General features: G+C 39.4%; 1 protein-coding gene across 3 annotated transcripts in view; it reads left to right on the top strand.

Annotated features, from left to right (window-relative positions):
- The first annotated feature begins 605 nt into the window (after nt 1–605).
- LOC144075327 (plexin-B1-like) overlaps nt 606–13605 on the top strand; it is a 42734-nt gene continuing 29734 nt past the window's right edge. The window contains exon 1 of one of the 3 annotated variants that reach the window (XM_077602226.1): nt 606–993. The gene's annotated coding sequence lies outside the window, so the exon portion shown is untranslated. The remainder of the gene's footprint in view (nt 994–13605) is intronic. The other 2 variants (XM_077602236.1, XM_077602246.1) reach the window with 2 other exon arrangements.

Raw genomic sequence — 13605 nt, forward strand, 5'->3', positions numbered from 1 at the left:
TATATATATATATATATATATATATATATATATATATATATATATATATATATATATATATATATATATATATATATATATATATATATATATATATATATATATATATATATATATATATATATATATATATATATATATATATATATATATATATATATATATATATATATATATATATATATATATATATATATATATATCCTGACAACCTTAGACCTAGCAAAGAATGAGCCTTTATTTCACTTTATTTCACAAACAACATCTTTAAATCATACGTTGGATACGTAACATACACTGTCCAGCAGAGGGCGACAGCAAACAATCTAGAAAAAATGATTTTACAAAATGCTTTTTGGAGTGAATAAATTCAGCACGCATGGTTAGTTTGTAGTTTGGACATGATCTCCTTTATTCACTCATTCAATAAGAGATTTAGTTTGTTTTTGTTTTTTTAACTTTAACTTGTATACATTAGTCCAACACCAAGTGATTACCATCATAAATTCATAGGTTCTACGCCTCCTTAGGACTATAAGAAATCCAAGATACTGAGATGGATTCCGTCAGAAACGTGGCCACTCTGCTAGGAGATCTTATTTTGACATCCTGCACGTAGTTTCCTGTCCCGCCCCGTTTTACTCCATCAAATTTACTGCGCTTTATTCAAGTTACTGAGGCGAATCGTTGAACACTCGTAGAACAGCAACCTGCTTGAAGAAACGAATCAGCTTCGGTTTCTGTGAGAACGCACGCAATCCCCAACACGTTTTGGACACTGGACTTTTATATCCCAAAAGTCAACCAGCGACCTGTCCTTCCCCCTGGAAAAAGAAAACGGAGCACAAGTTTTAGGCGTTTATTGCAGGGAAAATAGCAGCAAAGTGTGTTGCGGTGGATCGACTTTCTTACTTGGGATTCGAGATGAGAAGGGAGCCACCGCTCGTCTCCACATCTCGGACAGCCAAGTAACCTTCTTCGGCCAAACCACAGGTAAGTTCACCGCCTACTCTGGTTTGAAAAATACCCAAGAAAATCAAGAGGTTAATAACTTTTGACGTCACAATTGGCCACTCTCGGAAGCCCTGATTTTGCTCGGATTCAATCGCCGGGTCCTCTAGAGACCTCGTTGTCACTTCTATTTAGATTTCGCGTTTTCACACAGGACTCAGAAAGGAAACGCTTTAAAACATAAATAAATAAATGCGTCTTTCCCTGTCTCGTGAGCATCTTGATCACACACAAACCACACGCACACACACACGCCTCTAGATGGACTCCTTCTTTTGTCAGCTGACAAAGGCATGTGTCAGGCGTGTGCGCTAAATGCCTTATGCCTTGTTCACCTGCTTACGGTGTCTGTTGCACACTTGCAAAACTGATCAGCTGACGCCGCAGTTGTTAAAACTCCTAGAATCATACTTTATACTTACTGTTGAAGTACACTTGCGGATTATTGCAATACGGCTGTATTTGGAGTTTATAATACCCGTATGTTTGATGATTAAAATAAACAAAACATGTACACATTTACATTTGGTATACTAGTGACCCAAAATTGGATGTCCACATATGAGGATATTCATTCATTTTCTGAACCGCTTACATACCTGTCAACCTCTGCCGATAACTGCCCTTATAAATGATTATGATTCCCCTTACAAACCCCCCAAAAACCTTACAAACACTGTACGAGTCGTACGGTGTTGTAAGGTTTTTGGGGGGTTTGTAAGGGGAATCATAATCATTTATAAGGGCAGTTATCGGCAGAGGTTGACAGGTATGCGCTTATCCTCACAAGGGGGGTGCTGGAGCCTATCCCAGGTAACTATGGGCACCAGGCAGGGGACACCCTGAATTGGTGGCCAGCCAATCGCAGGGCACAAGAAGAAAAAGGACAACTATTCACGCTTGCGCTCATGTGTCATGGCCAATTGAAAGTATTCAACCAGCCTACCATGCATGTTTTTTGGAATGTAGAGGAAACCGGAATACCCAGACAAAACCCACACAAGCCCAGGGAGAAGATGTAAACTCCACACAGTGAGGACCCACCTAGTATAGAACCCTCGGCCCCAGAACTGTAAGCCCGACGCTCTAACCCAGATGTGGGAAAGCCAGTCCTCAGAGGTGGGTGCAGGTTTTTGTCCCAGCACAGACAATTTGAACCAATTGGGTTTCTATAGAAAAAACAAGAAGCACCTGACTGCAATCCACTGATTGCACTTGTAGGACACCAGATTGGTGAAAAGGTGTCCTCTTAATGGGTTGGAATGAAAACCTGCACACACTGTGGCCCTTTGTGGAATAATTTGCCCACCCTTGCTCTAACCACTCATCCGCTGGGCCGCCCATATGAAGATCTTTCAATTATAATTGTATTATTTTTACTTTTGCGGTGCTGATTCTGGACAAACTAAGGCTGAGCCCCCCCCATCCTCTGCCACTGTAATCTTTCCATTGACTCATCAACTAAGATTATAAGAGCGACTGAATTAGTTATTTTCTCATTAGATTCAATGTTTGCAATGTGCATTTACAAGTTGGACAATATGAAAAAATGGAGTGGTGATGCATATTTCCTACAGAGTTGACCTGGACATGGAATCCATAACCACAGGTACAAAAATGTCTCCCTTGGCAGCCATATGGAAATTATATTTTGTTCCTCTGTTCCTTCTGGTTGGGCATATAGTTAAAATCAGTGTGTGTTCTTGTTCCAGCTGTCTGCAGGTGAAACTTATACACTGTATTTATAAGTTTCTCACAGAGATGAGATCTTTTATTGGACCCATATGTAAGCTGTAGTCATAACTCAATCTAGGACGACGGCTGCGAATAGAGTTGAAGTTGGATTCTATTTCCGTACTACTGCTCTCATGGACCTCTACCAGTTGACTGTAGCTCGTTCACAGCTTCTCGTTGTCGCGATAACCCCGCCTCCTGATGTAGTTAGTCCTAGCTGGCCCTCGCCTGGCCCAGCCATGGGTTGGTGCTCGCTAAGCACCAGTTTTCAGCCCCCTGGGCCAGTGCTTGTTTGATTAAAAGTGAAAAAAAAATGGTGCTAAGCCAAGCATGAGCCTGGAATGAGCACCAACACCAGCTCTGTGAAAAAGAGGCCTGTGTTACTCTTTGATGTCTCCCTTTTACTTTTCACCGCTCTTCAAAAAGAGAAGGGTTGGTCAGATGTTGATGTGGATTTGAAAATTACCTATGGAAATACAAACAGCCATGTGTTCCCCCACCATCACTATTTTAGTAAGATTGAACTCTGCAACTCAGATTTCTGTCCCTAGTGGTAAAGTTTATCTCCAATTTGAATGTAATTATTGGACCCCAACATTGCTCGAAGAAAGTAATATATTAAAATACAACATTAAAAGGAAAGGATGCCAAAAATCCCTTTTGTAGTCATTGTACTTCTATACTTTCCCTAATGTGGGCCCTTAGTGTTGCCATACACCTAGCCAGAATGTGATGATCCAGGTTATTTGGGAAGGATTATGTCTCTTTTGCAGCCTTCATAAGGATTCTTCTCCATGACATATGCCAGCCCCAGAGACTCCTCGGCCTGCTCCTTTCTCTGCTTATGCTCAGGGTGTTCCCAGCTTCCAGACATTCTTTGATAGCTTGCCATCTGCTGGCCGAGTGTCACCTCCATATCACATTACCCATATTACCCGTTTCACTTATTTAAAGGAGACATGAATGAAATTTCTTCATATTTTTAGTCAGGGTTTTGAGTGTTACCATTGTTTCTGTTCGCGTCAGTGTTTGTAAGAACATGACTACTATTGAATTAACCATTTCGGATCATAAACGAATATTTTCAGAAGAATATGAGAATTGGCATATTTTTGCATATCACATGATATTATTCTATTGCTCATTTGTAAGTAAGTGGCATGCAGGAAGTGGTTTGGTTACCATCTGGACCTTCAACCCCACACCACTTGCATAGGAATAGGTTGAAAGGCACTTAAACTGGCAGCTGGTCACTGAAAAGTGATGCTCTACAGCTGAGACAACCATATTCTAGGCCTTTCTATGAATCATAAAAGGGAGACTGCGGAGGCCTGAATGGAGCAGTCAACTGGCTCTCAGAATTTATAGCTGCCAAGTCAGATCAACTGCCTTTGCGTAGCTCCAGGACAATGAATAAAGAGGAGTCCAACACTTTTGAAAAGGGACACCAAGTAAACCCTCCCTTGCATCTGTTCAATCTCAGGTGTCACTGAAGGGCATGCAAATTGGGTTTGTGGTTCATACATACATTCCATCTGTATAGTCAAGAAATGTATTTTGACCTTATTAACCATGTATTTTGACCTTATCTATGGGGGAATTCTGGTGATCATGAAGATGTCAGCCCTTGAAAACTGAAATAAAATATGTAATAGTGATGGATTCTTGAGTGGAAAACAGTTCAGCTAACCAATCGAGGCACACATTGCACAGGGTGAAATTATGTTTTTGTTCATTTTAATAACGCACTGTTAACACATCTACAGATATATTCATTTTCTGAACCGCTTATCTTTACAAGGGTCGTGGGGGATGATGGAGCCTAACCTAGCCAACTACGGGCACCAGGTGGGGGACACCCTGAATTGTTGGCTAGCCAATCGCAAGGCACAAGGAGATAGACAGCTATTCACGCAGACACTCATACCTAAGGGCAATTTAGAGAACTGTAAGGCCGACACACTAACTACTTGGCCACCGGACCACCCAGATATTATATTTATGTTAAATAGTGGACAGATTATCATTGGACAGATATAATAGTAATTTAATCTAAGCATATTTTCTCATTTACCATGAATAGAACTATTGTTGATCCAAACATCCAATATATAAACATATTTTAAATGTTTAATGAAATAGAATTACTTGAATTATGAACCTTTTAAAGAAATATGGGTATTTAAAAAAAAAAAATTACATTGACTGTTTACTTCTGTGATACACTTAAATCATGGTGTCCTGAAGTATAGTGGAGTATTTTGAAGCAAATACTTTGCGAGTACCTCACTAAATTATTTCCATCTCTGTTCTCAACCATGTGAGTGAAATGTTTGCATACTGCTGACCAAAATAAGGTTAGCAGGTCAGCATTTTCACTTCATGGTGAAAAAGTCCTGATAAATAGATTGATCAGGTGAAGCTTGGTGTGTGTCCAACTGCAGATCTGGATATTAAACAAGTATTTTGGGCGTTAACCCATCAGCCCTTGCAGCAGCTGGTGGTCTTGCATGGTGCATTCTTCTCTTCTAGTGTTTGTGCTACAGAGGGGTGTGGGAGTAAAGAATGTGCTTTTGCTGGAGCACTACTGTGGCCACAGGCATCGCTGGTTAGATAAAGAACTCACGGAACCATATTTTCTTAACCTATCCATAACACTTGAGAAAAATGACCTTCAAATAGTTCATTCAGATATACACCCTACTGTATCTACTTCCTAGATTAGATGTGGGGTTTTAATTAAGTCTATGAGGGTGTTTGGCCGACTGTTGCATTGCCAATCTATTGAATGCGTCTTTTCATGACTAGCAAGCTTCTTTCTATTCACTGTACTTACATGCAAATCCCCAACAGCTCCTCATGTTGACTGTTCACAAAGAACAATAGGGCAAATCCCTCACATATGTACAGTACTTACAGTCACTGTTTACACTGTCAGATTTCTTACAATTTTATTAGGGACACTCCAGTGATTTTGACCATTTGTTTCTAAATAGCTGACATATGTTTGAAAATAAGTATACACAAACTGAGAACAAGTGAGTGCTGACTCTTATAGTTCTAGAAAGCAACTTTTTTTTTCTTTGTCACAGCTGCTGTGATTTTTGGGGGGGGACAGGTGTAAAGAAGGGGTCAGGGGACATCACCTGGAACTTTTGCTTTCTGGCTTGCCACACTACTTTAATGTAAAAACTCAGCATGCCTTTGATTGCTTTCTGCCTGGCATATTTGCTACTTCCTCATTTAATTCGCCATCAAGTGTGACACTATGTTACAAACCGATATGACCCAAATACATCATCCCATGTGCCTGTTTTCTGTTATCTGGTCTTTGTCCAGGTGTTTTGCTCTCGCGTTCAGGAAGCCTCACTGTCATAATAGATGAGTTCTGTAGACATCTTTTCCTCCACCTAGTAAGAAAATATATTGATGCTGAGTGCCACTGGTGTGTCCACTAATAGCTGATTGCCTCAATTTCAAGATTTAAAAACATTTGCATGTGTCTTCTGACCACAATCTGGTAGCATGCAGTATGGGCAGAATAAATAATCCATCTTGATTTTTGAAATGTGTTATGTCTTTACTTTCACTCAATCAAACAATTTATTAATTTTTACTTTAACTGCACAGTCTCTTTAATATATAGAAGTTTCCTGGAGTGGTCTCTGCATTATCTTTATTTTTCTTCCTCAGATGGGTACCCTGTAATATAGAAAACATCCCTTTTGTATTTGTTGTTGTGCATTGTTAGAATGAAATAACTTTTTGGTTTCATAAAATCAACAAGTTAAACCACTGTTTACATCTTAATCAAATGCAACATGGAAAGATTAAACCAGAGTTAGGTAATCCACTTTTCAAAATCTAATCTGTTTATAGCAGTACATGAGAAAGAGTAAGAGGAGTGTGGGGTTCTATTATACTGAAGCAACCCCTTGTCCCTTTACCCAATTCTCTAGAGCATGGGTCTCCAACTCCTGTCCTTGAGGGCCCCTATCCAATCTGTTTTCTATGTCTCCCTCCACCAACACACCTGAATCAAATAATCAGGTCATTATCAAGCTTCTGGACAGCTAGCTGATGAGTTGATCATTTGATTCAGGTGTTTTGGTGGAGAGAGACGGAAAACAGACTGAATAGGGGCCCCCAAGGACCAGGGTTGGAGACCCTTGCTAGAGATAGACTCAGTTTGGACTACAGCCTCAACTCTTGAAGCAAAAAAACAGAAGATTTTAACATTCTTTATAAACTGCATACATTATTTTCGGGAAGTCATTTTCATTTAAATCAGTAATGGGGTGATTGGGACGTTGCAGGCAATTCATTTTCTTATCTGATGATTGGCAAGATGGATGAAAATATCCAGATTGCTATAGGTAGTAATTTCCCCTTATTTAGGAAATTGTGTTCTCCACAATTAAATGTGCTTTTCCTTACAGTAATCCAGTATGGTATCAAACGATAATCAAGCACAATCCTTAGCGCTCACTGTCTGTTCTTTAGGCCCTCTGGTCATTTTCCTGTGCAAGCTCAGTTGCCCGAGCCAGGAACGTAAACCTGCTTCCTTTAAGCCTTTGGCCCTAATACGCACTGACAAACCCCAGGACAGTTGCTTTTGCAGAACTATGCCAGCAACTGGACTCACTCACTGCTGGAGAATTCCTTTTGATCAAGAAGGACATTCATTGCATTTTTACGGCATGGCAGTAAAGGCAGCTGCCAGTCATATTTATTACAGTAGCCAAATGGCTCTCTTCACAATAGCTATATCTAAATGATTATTTTCCACCAAGCCTCAGCTTAATCAATATAGTTTGCACAATTGTCAAGATAAATTGCTGGGAATTGATTGATCGAGCGAACCCAGCTTAACTGCTTTATTCTCCTGTCGCTATAGCAAATGGATTTGGGATTACGTGTTTGTACACATATAAAGCAGGTCTTCAGGCTATTTCTAAGTCTGCTCTACGCAAAGCTGACTTTGGGGCCTGCAGGTCCCTACTATTATGAGGAGGTTCATTTGATACTTATGTTTATTAGCTGCAAAGGGGATTTAAGCATGTCAGTCTGGATGTGCGATAGTACATCCATCAGATCTCCTCAGGCTGCTCAGGAGAAAAGGATGAATAGGAATCTTCTCCCCTCAGGGCCAAGCTATCTCTCTGTCTTGCATCCTTGTTGAACCATGTTCTTGGCGTGACTGTTGGTTCGGCTGAAATAGCTCTATATTGGTTTTATGTAGTGATTAACATTGCTCTAGTAGAAAAGACTTGTTTGTTCTAGTTCCAGTAGAATATGCTGACTAGAAGGACATTATTTCCACAACTGGATTTTTAATGGTGGCTGTTTATAAAATAGAGCTGTTTTGTGATTCTTAAAAATTTATGGGTTTTGTTTCCCTTTTTGAGAGGATTATTGCGGCGTTTACAGTGGGGAATCAGCTTGCACTGTACTTTTTTATGGCTCTGATGTTGGCGGGATAAAGCCCTCATAAGTCCCCCACTGATTAATAAGAAAGCTGTGGGGAAAGTAATAAGGTTGATGATTAAATTATAAAACCTCCAGGCTGCCCGCCACCCAGTATGAAATCAACACACAAGCGTTTTTTTTTAGGGTTTTGTTGTATCTCAGCCACGACCTTAATTGAAAATTCCAGTAAAAACCTTCTAGTGGTGGGTTGTTGTTTTTTCTTTAACACAAAAAGCAAGGGCTTGAATATACTAGTATCTCTAAATAAATATCCCAATTGGTTAATTGAGTAAAATTGAAAAAACCCACGCAATCCTGGAAAAAACATGTAAACTCCACACAGAAGGACTGACCTGGATTCGAACCCAAAACCCCAAAACTGTGAGGCTGTAACCACTCACTGGGCCCCCAATAAAATAATTATTTCACACAAAGTGCAGATTAATCACTTAAAACTCTTGTAAAATATGGTGTAGTATATTCAATTATTCTACCTTCCAGCAAGCATAACGCCTGTGACAAATGTCTAATTGAAAGCAGTAATAAAGAGTGCAATCAACTTTATACTTGCAATTGACAGGTTGAATATGCCTAACAAAACAGTACTGTGTTCTTCGGTTGAGAATTCCTCAGGCTTTCAATTGCCAATAGTTGTGAAAGGTAACATAACTATGACACTTTTTTGGTACCCTTCTGTTGTTTACCAACTGCACAGTGAGCTTACTTATGCCTGTTTAACCAGGTCATTACTCACTTTTCTTGGGAGACACGCAAGAACGAAGTAGGAAAAACATAACAATGCCATTCATACAACTCTAATAATAACACTAGACAGCCCTTGATAATTATTTTTACCAAATTAGGATTGACAATTTCAAAACCTACTGTGGTGAAGGGATTCTTGAACTGTTGTACTTTTTTTATTGCTTGTCTTCATATTTCATGCTGTTTTCAGAAGCAGCATGTTAAATGAATCCTGACATTCCACTCATTCTAGAAGCACAACAGCCATCCCCACACAACTGATGTGGTTATTATTTAATAAGCCTGTCATACCTCATAAATGGGAACCTCTTCTTTCCTCTTCTTTGAAGGTATGCATGACTCTCTTTCTTGCTGTCATGTACTGTGACAACGAAATTTGCCGAATACGGGATGAATAAAGTTATCGAATCCAATCCAATGTAAAAGTCATGTATTTTTTGAGCTACAGTTGTCTGTGTAAAGAAATTCTTACCTCACCCAAAACATTTGTTTTTTTGCCAATGTTGCAAATAACTGGTATTCTCTTAAAGATGATTGCACCTCTCTAAGTCAGCCATGACTCCACTTTGCTCATCTTAAATGGTGGAAAATGTTATTTGGATCCATTTCCTACATTATTTGTGCTGTATTCCACTTGCCCGTAAACTGCACCTTAACAGGAAATGCTTATCCCATTAAGTGTAAAATGTATCTTTCAGGTTGGTATTGAACTTAAATAGTGGATTTAAATTACTGATTTTTTTGGGAGCTTGGATCTAGCTATATCCAATCAACAAGTTTGTCAACTGGGGCTGAGAGCAGAGTTTGTGGTGATGCATAGCTCTGGGTGAATAATGCATGTGTTATCATTTATATAGTGCTTCCTTTTGTAAAATTGACAAAGGCGACCATTTTAAACAAAACATAGTTATGGTCAGAAAGAGCAACATCATTATGTTAACACCTTTGTATATATTACTAGATCCAATATGTGTCTTCTGTTATGTGGTAAAACGTTTACACGCTGACATAGGCAAAATCTCTCCCAGGTTATTTAAAACTTCTTTATCACGTTTCTTCAGGATTACCAACATGAACGTTAGTGTCACCCACTAAAACATCACACACAGTCCATGGTGATAATAGGCAGTTGTTTGGCACACTCATCAAAAAATGTTGCATGGTATTTGGGTGGTCGGTGACTTGTCACTGGGACAGCTCATCAAGTGCATTTTAACAGGATGGCAACATATTTAAAGGACTCCCACTGGCTACGTGGCATGTTCATGCAATGGAAAATGTGGTTAAACAGAGTGGCAACACCACCTCTCTTATGTGGTCTTGTAGCACTTAAAGAAACTAAAGTTTGTGGAGCTCAACTCAAAAAAACTGCTGCATTAGTACCTTGACCTGACACATTTTCTATCAAGAACTTAATGTCAAGGTTGTGTTTGCAGATAAACAATTTATTAACAAATATTTGCCAACTTGAGATCTGATATTTGAATCGGCTAACTATAAAAGCTAAATAGGAGTCACTGAGGGGTTTAAAGGATGACATCCTATAATCAAGGTAAAGACAATAATTCACAACTAGGTCAAATCTAGTGTTTTTCAGAACATCCAGTGGCAGGAATGTATTAATGAGTGAACAACTCAAATCAAATTCTTGCTTATTCATTAATGTCAACAGTAACCTATCATGTATTCCATTAGACGCCCCCACTACCCATGCCTTTATGTGGCTAAATGGAACTTCCTTTCCCTTTTCTTTTTACTGTGCCAAATCTTGACAGACCATGTCTGTATTCTTCCCTCTTCTCCCTCTGTCCCTCCCAGCTGCCATTTGTTGCAGCCTTTTCTTTTCCAGGGTGCATGATTTGACCCCAGTTGCCCTTGACACTTGCCATTGTGTGGCGTCAGCCAATCAATAGAAACTACTATGGCCCAATCTCAGATGTTGAGTCCACTAATTGAAACCAACAACAAACCACGGTAGATGGCAAGGAACATTTTTGAGCACGTGTGTGTCAGGATGATGAATGAGGAGGATAGAAAATCTGCCACATTCACAAGGTGATCACCAGTCAGGAATCTTTGTTAGGAAAACAAAATGGTGAACACAAAAGCACATGTTTAAATGTAATGAACCAAATTCCTTCTCCATTACGCAATTTGTTTTGAAATAAAAAAGATCAAAAAGCATACATATGAAATACTATGACATTGTGAAATGGGGAAATACGGACTAAATCATTTCAGCAGGCAGGAGTGTTTTTAACATCAAGACTTTGCTTAAATTAAAAGACAAGACAAAAATGTATGTTTTAGTTACACAGAATACTATAGGATAGGCATTGTTTTAAAGATAACAACATAATTAATCTTAACCACCACTCAGACTCCTCTCATTAATATTGCATCCCCAAACATCAGTTCTGACACTGAGCGTGCATCCAAGCCTTTATTCAAATATTCAGTATTCGTGCCAGGGAAAAGTCAGAGCCAATTCTATTGCTTTCTCAAGTTGCTTGACATATATAGATTATTTATTTTATGCATTAGAAGTTGAATTGAAGTCGGAGGGAATCTGGTATGTTAAAATTATTTTTATTTTTTATTTTTTTACAGAACTGCAGTTTTACACAATTCCTCTTCATTTTATGTTGCGCTAAAAAATGGATGATATAAATCCGTGTACACTTAAGATTAAGATGAAGGAGAAAAGTTGCACCTTTGCAAATGGACTTGGTTGTAGTTTAAACAATCGTTGATGATAGTTGGATCTGTAGGTTTTGAGTCACAAGTCTGCTTTCGCACCACAGTTAACAAATGAGGCAAAATATATTGTTAATTCCCAAAATCTATTCTTCTCATGCAGCCCTGTTTAAAACACATCACATATGGACTGTCAACTACAGTCTTTCCTTTTCTATCAGAAAATCCTATACAGTTTCCAATTTCTTTGTCATTTTCTACACCTGAATTGTTTTTCTTTGCTTTCTTCTCGCTCTCTTTTAGCTAAACCCCCAGGTTCGATCAAACATTGATGAACCCAGGTGTCGTCAAGGCCTCATGGGACATTCTAATTTGCTCGCCACTCCTTATGTAGACTGATCTCTTTCACACTGTCGCTCTTTCTCCCCACACACAGAAGGTGTCTGTGTCCCTTCCTTGTATTTTTAACATCCGAGACAATCCATATTGCTCTCCCAAATATTCCTCTCGTCTTGCCTCGTCCTTATCTCTGCTCTCTTCCCCCACTGGACGAGGGGTGCAGTGGCCTCATTTAAAAAAGCAATGGGGTTCCCTAAGCCATTAGCCACATTAGTGTTGGGTCCATGCCCATGCCCTTCTCAGACAAAGCCATCTTGATGCTTCCAGTTTGCAGTTTGGTCGGCAATTGTCAGGCCTGACGGGTTTTTCGTTCTGTAGCTTGTTGGACATATGGCCTTTGGTGGCAGTGTAACCACAGCTGTTTTCGATGCTTCACATTCATGATTGTTATGGTGGCACAGGTATAAGCCTGCCTGACCAACTCGTTTGATTGGATGCATTTGTAGGTGTGCAGTAGAGGCTAACTACAGCTGAGGGTGACATTGCTGGCCATTCATTTCAAAGTGATGACATGTGAATGAAAAGGGTGTTGTCCTTGTGATTAATGACATCTAGCATCCTTTCCCTGCTTTCCTGTGGGTTTTATCGGGTGCTCAACCCTTTGGCAATAACTCCTTTGTCTCCAGATCAGTCACACACCTCTGAGCTTTACACAACCACGCTCCTCTCATCAATCATTTTTGATTTTCTGCCAGCAATTCAGATAGTGGGGCAATGCCGAGTGTGAGGGTTACTACACTGAGGATCTGTGCGTGCCGAGTGTGTGTGTGTGTGTGTGTGTGTGTGTTGCAAACTGAACAAGATAGAGAAAGCGCAGTCTATTAAGCATTTGACAATTGAAGACCTCCCACTCAAAAACAACCTGCTTAGATTGTTCTCCCTTTTGCACAGCGAGGAAGCTGACAAGGCTGGAGGCCGGATTTGAAGGCGTGTCTCTAGGGGCGTTCTTTTACTTACTAATGAAGCTGTCCGTCACTCGGCTTGCTGACAGAAGGCCAGAATATCTCACCAAACTCAACACGCCAGTCATTTGTCAATAGAAAGTGCGAGGAAATCGATTCAGTCAAAGTAATCTATTAGAACAAGCACTTTTTTTTTCTTCACTTAGCCCTTTCACGTCATCCATTGTATTTGTTGCGGTGGTCTCTAACCAACGAATGTATTTGTCTTGTGTTTGATCATCTTATTTGCCTTTTACTTCATGTTTAAATTTTAAAACATTTAGTTTTATTTTTTGATTGCAAACTTTTCCTTAATGACTTCTTAGAAACATCACTGTTTCATTGGTTTTGAATAGCTTATGTATTTGTATTAGTCGGTTAATTACGACAAAAACATAAATATACACTCATTTGGACTTTGTAAAGGGATGTTGCATAGGCAAAGAAAGAAAGAAGGATATTACCTCTAGCCCATAGGTGTTCTGTCTCAGTAGACGGGAGGTCTGATCCTTACTGTATGCCACACAAACACGCTCTCTTTGTTTCATAAATCTCCTACATTGCATGATGTGTTTGTAAAATATTGTTT

This window comes from Stigmatopora argus, chromosome 1 (genome assembly GCF_051989625.1).
Source record: "Stigmatopora argus isolate UIUO_Sarg chromosome 1, RoL_Sarg_1.0, whole genome shotgun sequence".
Lineage (NCBI taxonomy): Eukaryota > Metazoa > Chordata > Actinopteri > Syngnathiformes > Syngnathidae > Stigmatopora > Stigmatopora argus.